The sequence below is a fragment of the Polypterus senegalus genome, chromosome 15 (assembly GCF_016835505.1).
Source record: "Polypterus senegalus isolate Bchr_013 chromosome 15, ASM1683550v1, whole genome shotgun sequence".
NCBI classification, from domain to species: domain Eukaryota; kingdom Metazoa; phylum Chordata; class Cladistia; order Polypteriformes; family Polypteridae; genus Polypterus; species Polypterus senegalus.
Window position 1 is genome coordinate 39,798,598 of NC_053168.1, and position 10,282 is coordinate 39,808,879.

The 10,282-nt window shown below is 37.8% G+C and overlaps 1 non-coding gene across 1 annotated transcript; it reads left to right on the forward strand.

The window, feature by feature from the left end:
- Positions 1 to 593: 593 nt before the first annotated feature.
- Positions 594 to 755, forward strand: LOC120516205. The gene has a single exon (XR_005630800.1). It is a non-coding gene; the product is annotated as a U1 spliceosomal RNA (small nuclear RNA).
- Positions 756 to 10,282: the final 9,527 nt, after the last annotated feature.

The window sequence follows — 10,282 nt, forward strand, 5'->3', positions numbered from 1 at the left end:
TGTGGGCTATAGAACAGATATTTGTGTTGATTCACTATCTGGGTAGAGTATATGTGTATTTCTGTGACTTTATAACTGTTGAATTTTTTTGATCAAAGGACGTTATATAATATACTGTACTAACCTATGGGACAGTCCCATTAGCATACAGTATCTGTGTTTATCAAGTTTGAAAAATGAGTCCTAACTGGTTTCGAAAATCTCAGAGTGACACAAATCTGATTATACTCTTAAGCAGTGGTTCTCAACCTGTGGGGCAGGTCCCCCTAGAGGGGCGCGAAGATGTGAAAAAAAGAAAACAAGAATCAAAAATATGAAAAAAAAACATCTGTTGAAACCAAAACAAATTAATTTAAACTACATTCTGATACTAGAACAATAAATATAGAATTAGATAAATGTTGATAAAAGTTAAGTAGGTATAATAAAATATACATCTACATTTCAAAAAAATGTTAGCGGGGGCGCGATTAAAACTGTTATGAAAACTCGCGTCGCAAATACTTAAAGGTTGAGAAATGCTGTTCTTAAGAATAGAAGTAAAAGCATTTTATCAGTTTTCCTCATTTAGGAAACTACTCCTAACATCTTGAGGACTTACCTGGCAGGGGAGATACCATGATCACTAAGGTGGTTCTCCCAGGGCGAGGCTCATCCATTGCACTCCGGTGTGCTGACCCCTGCGATTTCCCCAAATGCGGAAACTCGACTGCATAATTTGTGGTAGTGGGGGACTGCGTTCGCGCTCTCCCCTGATATTTTTTTTGTGAATTTCCCCTTGGGATTAATAAAGTATCTATCTATCTATCTATCTATCTATCTATCTATCTATCTATCTATCTATCTATCTATTAACTGTTAAAAAGATATTAAATTGACAGAAATGGAATAATATTTGTAAATAAATCCCATACGCCACATAAACTCTCTTTCCAATTTCTCGAATTTAGCACCCAACTTTCAATACCCTTACAATCTGTGAAGTAAAACGTAGATTTATAAAGTTCCCCATTACTTCACGCTGTTTAATCTTAAAGCAAGCTGCATTCATGCCAATCACTGGTTTTCCTGGAATTGGTGTGGGTGATGGCAGCATGTAAGAGTCATTGCCCCAAATGTGGATGAGCACACATATGTGAATCATAAATGATGTCACAGTATCAGCACACAGGCGGTCATGGTGTATTACTCTTGAGGTTGTTGTAAAGTGGCCTGATTCAATGTATGACAGAGTGTTGTAAACCTTTTATTTGTGCATTAGCACATCCCACATTGATCTCATCTTCTTGGAGATACAAGACGCCCTCAGAAGAAATGGTTGATTACTCCTTTTCCAAACCCAACATCCAGTGCTCAGCCTTCTCACAGCAGGTGAAATCTGTTAGATTAGATTATATCAACTTTATTAATCCCATCGGGAAATTCATATGTATACAGCAGCAGAAATATAAAAAACAAGGACACAGACTCACAGGACAGATAAGCCAATCAGTCGATAAATAAATGTATATTGTGCAGATACTTCAAATTGATCTTAAAGAGTACATCAGGTGGAAGCATTGAATTGCCTGATAGCAGTGGGCAGAAAAGGCTCTTCTTAGCACACCATGGTGTTGTATCTGTAATACAAAAAAAACATAATGGTAATTCAAAATTAAGAGATGAACTGAAAACAACCATTCAAAAAATTCCAAACACATAGAAATCTTGACATTCAGTGGCTGCGTGATTTTTTTCCTCTGGTTTATACACAATATATGAAACATTCTGTATGCTACTGAGGTTCATTACCCAGATAAGAGAGTGTGCTGTTGTGTGTGTGTGTTACAGTTCTCTCTTTGCTTTTTATGGTTTATCATTGTTTTTTTCAAATATTTTCTTATATTCCTCCTCTTCCTTGTTTTTTTATTTTCAAAATATGAAGTTATTGCAGTTTATGTTAATTCTGTTAATTTCCCTATAAGAAATAACGGAAACTCATAATTCATTCTACATCCCCAAAATATTCATATAAAAATGATTAATACAAAATATAAAGTAAAAATACATAATAAAAGTTAACCTGCACTTTATCTTTGAGAAGAATCGTGGCTGGTGTGAGGGAGACGAGACAGAGGAGAGGAGGAGGGTTATTGTGTAGGACGACTTTCACTCAAACTAATGGAATCCCTGCTATCTGTTAGCTCACTGGAATCTTTTTCTTTTTTTGCGACTTTAACAAGGAACGCCTCCAATGACAGTTGCTTTTGCCTGAAGAGTCTCAACAAATGCTTTATGCACCATAAGGATTCTAAACTCTTTTGGGATTCCCCCCCACGCCCCACACGGGACAACACACAGAAGAGTGTCCCAAAGCAACCGCAGGCTTCCAGCGCTCTGGTAGTTTGCCGTAAAAGCGAATACGAAAAGATCGCGTTTGCTGTATAAGCGCCCGCCATCAATGGGTGATGCAAGGAACATTATAAGTGCAAAGGAACAGTATTACTTGGCTTCTTACCTGGTCACAACCCTGCCTGACTGCTGTGTCTGTGTATAGGAGAGCGGTAGATCCCGCTAGAATAAATAACCGCGCTGTTTCTGTTTCAAGCTGAATAAAGCTGGTTTTGCTAAAGTACTGAGACTTAGCCTCGTGTTTTGGGGTGCATGACAGGGACTCACATGTTACAGCACACACACGTGGTCACAATGCTGTAGTAAACATTATACACTCGTATGGATGTTGACTATATGAGTGAGGCACGCAGACTGAGACCGAGCATGGGAGACGATTACCCACAATCCAGCAGCGAGAGAGAGAGAGGGAAAAGCTGGCTCAGTTGTGATCATGTGACGCTCGCTCGTTAAAGCGTATACGGACTACTCGTATTGCAATACCTCGCTCGTTTATCAAGTTAAAATTTATTCAAAAATTTAGCTCGTCTTGCAAAACGCTCACAAACTAAGTTACTCACAATCCCAGGTTTTACGGTACTCCAAAAAATTCTAATTGAACTTAGAAACACGAAAACTCAAAGTAGTAACCCAAAAAAACAAAAGTTGCAGGAGAATTTAACAATAGTAGAGAAACACCAATGCTTCTGTAAAAATACTGAGTTTACTATAAACTTTTATAGCCATGCGGGGCAGTCCTACAGCTTCAGCTTCAGGGGGTCCTACCACCTTAGCCTCAGCATACAGAGTGTTCTGCCAAGTTGGAGCTGGCAACAGAGTAAATAAGACTTAAAGATGAAATCTTAGTCAGAAAGCAGATAAGAGTGAAAACGAGCAGGACAGATGATTGTTTTTTAAACTAAATACATAAAAACAAAAATCAAAGAAAATTTCAAACCCGAAATTTAAGAAAAACTGCATACTTGAGTCTTTGAGGGAAAACGTAAACTACTGAAATATCATAACACAGAGGACAGAAAAACAACTACCAGAATTAACATAAAATAAAAGATACTTATAATGTTTATATCATAAAAGAATGATATTATACAGAACCACAAAAACATATTTAATAGCAAAGTTTACAAAATAATATTCAAAGGAGAACAAAAAGAGCAAACAAAATGAAAAGATAGTTGATCCAGGGATGAAACCCTGGCTATTTCATGCTAGGCTTTTATCTCTGGACTTGCTTACCATGGGCTATTTTTGAATATTTATTTCGTGAGTTTTATTATAAAGATTACTGTTTGCCTTTCTTGAAGATTTTGTCAGTGAAAAGGTATGCAGGGTTTTGTTGCGATGTTCAGCTTTAATGATTTTTGAGTATAAATATTTATTGGGTTTATATGGGTTTGAGAACCAAGGAATTCAAATATGTGGTTTGATTTTGTTCAGGACCTGTTTTCAGAAAGTTTGTTATTTAACCACATTTTGTCACAATGCCATTTTTGTTTCCTGTTTAGGTGCCGCTATTTAAGTTTCTGTTTTGGCTGTCTTCATTGAGTTCTTGCCCAGAATTCCCCACGGTGCACTCAATAGTGACGTCAATTTGGCGATGATGAAAAGGTCACCTAGGCATTTCTAGCATATCCGAGCTTGACGGATAAGCCTTGTTTCACTACACTAAAAGATCTTCACTTAGTCTTTCTGGTTTTTGGAATATTTCCTATTGTCTTTATTTGTTTTTGGCATTGACAGAACATCTCTTTGGCTGTCAATTTTGACCTTCAAGCCTGTTCTTCAACGTACGATCCTGCTGGTCATTTTCATTTCCATTCTGTTGTCTCTTGCAAGTCAGTATAGGTTGGTTATGCTGGCGTTGCAATAAATTCAGTAAAACAATACTCAAAAATCACTATACAGACAATGAGTCAAAACCTGAAATATTCACCAAAATGAACTCCCTGAGATCCTAACTTTCCTTTTTTTTTCTTCAGAAACTAACACATACAATAATTTCCAAACTGTTTGAAGCAGGTTGTTAAACCCCAGATTTATTGCGAGAAAAAATGAAATAAAGTATCTCAAGCTTCTGGTGTTAGGCACTGGTTTTTCTTTTCATTTTTTTTTTGTAAATTTTGTAATTTTCCTCATTTGTTTTGTCCCAATTTACTGTTATTACATTGTTTCTAATTTTGCTTCAGTCCCTTTCTTCAGAATTATGTGTTTACGGCTTTTGGGTGCAACCTGAAAACCATACTTAATACACCTGCTGCTTTCTGGACAGAAATAAAGCAGATTTGTTTAAAAAGTGAGATGAAGAGTAGTACTAATCAGGCATTTACCAAGAGATCATACTAACCAAACTACGAAGGAACAGTATACTCTGGATCAAAAGCAAGAAGTCTTTAACCAGCCATTTTAAGTCCCAAACTTTTAACTAACTGCAAGTGTTTTGTTTGTATTTGCAGTCTCAGACAATTGGAAGTGCATAATGCTGATATTTAAAGCATTTTGTTAAGCAAAAGTGCAGTGCACTTTCTTCAATAAACAAGTAAATAAAATATTCTCAATTAAAGTAGTGTTCATGAAGATTAAAATGCAAATAAATAATCTAGTATATAATAAAACAATAAGGTCTGTGTCCAGTCTCTCAGAGCAATCTGTTTGGTCAGTTTGGCTTTAGTGTGATTGGTCAGTTTGGCTTTGGTTACAAGGTCAAAAGAGAAAATGTGAGTGGGAGACACACGAGGAAGAATTAAGGCATAATAGGCACACTGAGAGAGTCACCTTTAAAGACAGGAAGCATAAAACTGGAGAGTAAGCGTGAAAGGCGTCTCAAAAATAATGACAGGCTCTGAGAAACAGGTTTTTAGGGAGTGCTGATCAAGAGAAGTTCAGACACAGAGGAAAGATGCTGAAGGCACATGTAAGGCAAGAGAGAATAATCCAACAATATTTTCTTGTACCTGCCTTCAACAGGTGGTGTGGTTTGTCCTTAATAAATAACTAAAATCCATAGCACAGTCAGGACCTGTCCATAACCACCATCATAAATCAGTTTATCCCTTCAAACCAACATCTCCTCTGTTCACCTTATAAAGTCACCTCAGGTAGAGAAGATGTCAACTGGAAATCTGGCTTGTGTCTACATCACCATCCCTTGATATTCAGCAGGGAACCCCACTAGCCGTGCTCCCTTCTGCCACCGCCATCCCTCAGCATTCAGCAGAAGTCGCCTGGAGTGGTTGGTTTCTCATGTTCCTTGGGCATTCAGCAGGAGGGACCCTGTCCCGCTCGCTCCACCTGGGGCCACTTCCTCCTCCACTTGCTCTTTTTTCTTTCCTTTTAGTCTTTCTATTTTTGTTTATTCCATCCTCATTACCTTATACTCCTGTGGGTGCTTCCTAATTATTATCTTCGGAGGGCTGATTTGGAACCTGCGGCCACAATAACAGAACCCAAGATGTACTGTTTTTACATATAACACTCCCATGGACTCCTAAACATGCTTTATCACAGGGCATCTTATATGATTTATGTGAACATCTAATATGTGTCTTAATTAGAGGAATTCCTTCTGCATCCTGAATGCTGTTCACATATGGGCATAATTGTCTAAAGATGCTCATACATTCAGTTTCTTCAAACTAATTTTAATTATTCAAATAAGCATTGCTATAAAGATAAGTTTTAGCCTAAAGCATCCATTTTTTATACAGATGTCCTTGATCACTTATCAGAAACTTTCATTTGTAGCTAATGAAGTTCTCCCTTCTAATATCGTTTTCACAGTAAAGAAAAATTAATATTCAAATCAGATAATTGTCACTGCACAATGCAGCAAATATTATACCTAATAGCATTTATCATGTAAAAAGTGTATCATCCTTGAGAAAGGATTCATCATTTGGGGGAGACTTTGTCTCTGAAAGAACAGTTGTACAAAATTACACAAGGTCTGCTATTACTCCGTCTCCCCCTTTTTCATTTCTTTTGCCTAACTTCACTGCACCCAAGATGCTTTGTGCTTTTCACTACAAATGTGGGACAGGATAAACATTGCAATAATATAATTTAAACTTTTGTACCATAAAAATAACAAATCACTTAAACATGTTACAGCAATAATTAGTTAATACTTCATGAAAGTCACAAATTAACAAATAACCAAAATACTCATTTTATTTTTATTTCCATATGGCTATGCTATATTCACTTAAATGTACAGTATACTAAGGAAAAAGATTAAAGGTTACTTGAACAAACAAGAAAAGAACGTTAAAGAAGCTACAAATGTATAGTCTTCATCAGGCTTTGTCTATATATATATACACTGCTCAAAAAATTAAAGGAACACTTACTAATCAGAATATAGCATCAAGTCAATGAAACCTCTGGGCTATTGATCTGGTCAGTTAAGTAGCAGAGGAGGGTGTTAATCAGTTTCAGCTGCCGTGGTGTTAATGAAATTAACAACAGATGCACTAGAGGGGCAACAATGAGATGACCCCTAAAACAGGAATGGTTTAACAGGTGGAGGCCACTGCCATTTTTCCCTCCTCATCTTTTCTGACTGTTTCTTCACTAGTTTTGCATTTGGCTACGGTCAGTGTCACTACTAGTAGCATGAGGTGATACCTGGACCCTACAGAGGTTGCACAGGTAGTCCAACTTCTCCAGGATGGCAGGCACATCAATACGTGTCACTGCCAGAAGGTTTGCTATGCCCCCCAGCACAGTACCAAGGGCATGGAGGAGATTCCAGGGCACAGGCGGTTACCCAAAGAGAGCTGGACAGGGCCGTAGAAGGTCGTTAACCATCAGCAGGACTGGCATCTGCTCCTTTGGGCAAGGAGGAACAGGATGAGCACTGCCAGAGCCCTACAAAATGACCTCCAGCAGGCCACTGGTGTGAATGTCTCTGACCAAACAATCAGAAACAGCTTTCAGGAGGGTGGTCTGAGGGCCCGACGTCCTCTAGTGGGCCCTGTGCTCACTGCCTGGCACTGTGGAGCTTGATTTGACTTTGCCAAACAATCCCAGAATTGACAGGTCCACCACTGGTGCCCTGTGCTTTTCACAGATGAGAGCAGGTTTACCCAGAGTACATGTGACAGACGTGAAACGGTCTGGAGAAACCGTGGAGAATGTTATGCTGCCTGTAACATTGTTTAGCATGACCAGTTTGGTGGTGGGTCAGTGATTGTCTGGGGAGGCATATCCATGGAGGGACGCACAGACCTCTACAGGCTAGACAATAGCATCTTGACTGCCATTAGGTATTGGGATGAATTGGACCCATTGTCAGACCTTATGCTGGCGCAGTGGGTCCTGGGTTCCTCCTGGTGCATAACAATGCCCGGCCTCATGTGGCAAAAGTATGCAGGCATTTCCTGGAGGATGAAGGAATTGTTGCCATTGACTGGCCAACATACAAGCACGTGGGGCCATAAAAACTATTGAGGACGATTTTGAGTTGCTGCAATGAAATTTCGGCAAAATGGACTAGCCTGCCGAATCATTTTTTCAATTTGATTTTCGGGTGTCTTTGAATTCAGCCCTCGGTAGGTTGATATTTTTAATTTCCATCAAACGATGTGGCATCCTTTCATTCCTAACACATTACCCAGTCCATCATTAAGATCTGATGTGTTTTCAAAGTGTTCCTTTAATTTTTTTGTGCAGTTTATATTATATATATATATATATACAGGTATGTATATATATACTACACACAAAAGTTTCAGTTCTTGACTTCAAACACTATTAATTTTAACTTGTTCAGTTAAATTTTTAAAATCCTGCTCCAAAGTAATTCTTTACTTTAGCTCACTCACTGGTTCAGCGCTATTGATTAATTGATTTACTTGATTATTTATTTATGTAATATAATTACAATGCAGTATACTGAAGAATATAAATCATTTCTTCCATCTCATCACATCCACTCCTTTCAGCATCCTGATAAACAGTGACTGAGTATCTGGATTTAATCTATTTTTTCACCTTTCAAATCGTTAGTCTTGTGTACTGTAAATGAGCGCACACTTTTGATGGCATTAATAGAAACGAGACTAAAGACGTGCTAATGAATGAGCGCTTAGCTGACACTCCCAGGACCTAGTGCCTCTCATCTAGCCTATTGATTTTCTTTGCTCACTCTTTGGTTTTCTGATTTTATTAGGGACTTGTTGCCATCTCACCCTGCATGTTATTAATATCCCGGTTTAGACGCCCTAGTTGGAAATCAATGCCTACTTCATCATTTTATCTTGAAAGGTCTTATTCTTCAGTATTGATTTAAAAGAAATGAGAAGCTTAACATTAACATGAAGCAGCTGGTGACACTTCTGAGATGAATTATTGAATTTCTAAATGGCAAGTAAGCTCAACTCAAGCCTGATATTTCTGCTGTCACAGCCTCGAGTGTCATTGTCTTTGTATCTAACAGATGTTTTTTTGCATATTTATGGAGTTGGGTATGCAATATGCATATCTGAATGCAATTGAGAAAAAAATGACTTTGAAATGACAAGTATAATTTTTAACAATACCCTGAGAGACATTCAAAAGTTGATACTTCCGTATGCAGTATAATGGTCAATTCACATTTTCATACAGGCAACCAAAAAGATCAGTATCTGCATCAGTAGATATTAAGAGTGGAGGAAAGTGGAACAACTGGGAAACTCTGGAAATATATTTTTAAATGTTTTTGAATAAGATAGATGGATACTAAATAGAATAGCCATTTGCAGTTAAACGTGGAAACACTACAGATGCGGCCATTCAGAATGGGTAAGGAGTCCTGTATTCTTTTGCATGTGATTGTATGTTTAAAAAATGTTCATTAATACGATTGCACTGCTTCATAAAACCACAAAGAGGAGAAGTGAACGCCTGAAACATAGTGAGGAGCATTTGAGCTTCTGCTAGGAAAAGCAATTTGTTCAAATCTCGAACAAAGATCAGTGACAATCTTTATCCACATACCATATAGAATTTAACTTGTCCGCTGTTTCATTTTCATTGATTTAAATCTGTTAATTGAATTGTTATTAAATTGTAGTCTATGAATGTCATGTGTGTTTTTCAGGTTCACATTCACACATATTTTTGTTTTGATATTAAAAATACTCAACTAAAGCTTATTCCCGACTGCCCCCACTGGCAACTAGGTGTTGAAACTCAAAAGGCCCCCCTCACCTCAGCTCACTACCTCACTAGGCCCATGCATGTACTCACACATTATGAACACTTTAGTAAGTACAGACAACAGGTTGAACCCACAACTAAACCAAACAGGAGTTTACAGAAGGTAAGATGGCCGCCCCAGGAAGACAGACATTCCCTTTTGATGGCAGGGGAGAGCAATGTCATGCCTGGAGGGCCAAAGTGACTGCAGGTTTTTGTTCCATCCCAACTTCTTAATCTGAATTCAGTTAATGTTAATGTTGATGAAGTGCTTATTGCTCAAGCAACATTTTAATGCTTCATTTTATTTGCCATGCTTGTTAGAATTTCCTACCCTTAATTGCTTATTTTAGTCTTAAACAGCAGCATTCACTAATCTGAATTGATCCTTGTTAGCAATACCATGTAAATGACAAAGGATCCAGCAGTTCTCTTTCTAACTTGTGTCCATTTCCATATGTGTGTATCTGGTTTAATCAAATATGATGATGAAAATTACTCATCCGTTTAAGGTTTCAAATCATTTGGCTGATATCCATGGAAAGGAAAAAAATCTTCAATATTAAAATGACTTCATCTGGCAGAGTTGAAATACTAACAAGTCATGAAATTTAATAAGATCTGGTATTGGAAATGATTGGTTTCTAATTAAACAACTGGGTTGGAACAAAAACCAAATTTACTGCTGCCCTGACGTTGCTCACCCCTAGTC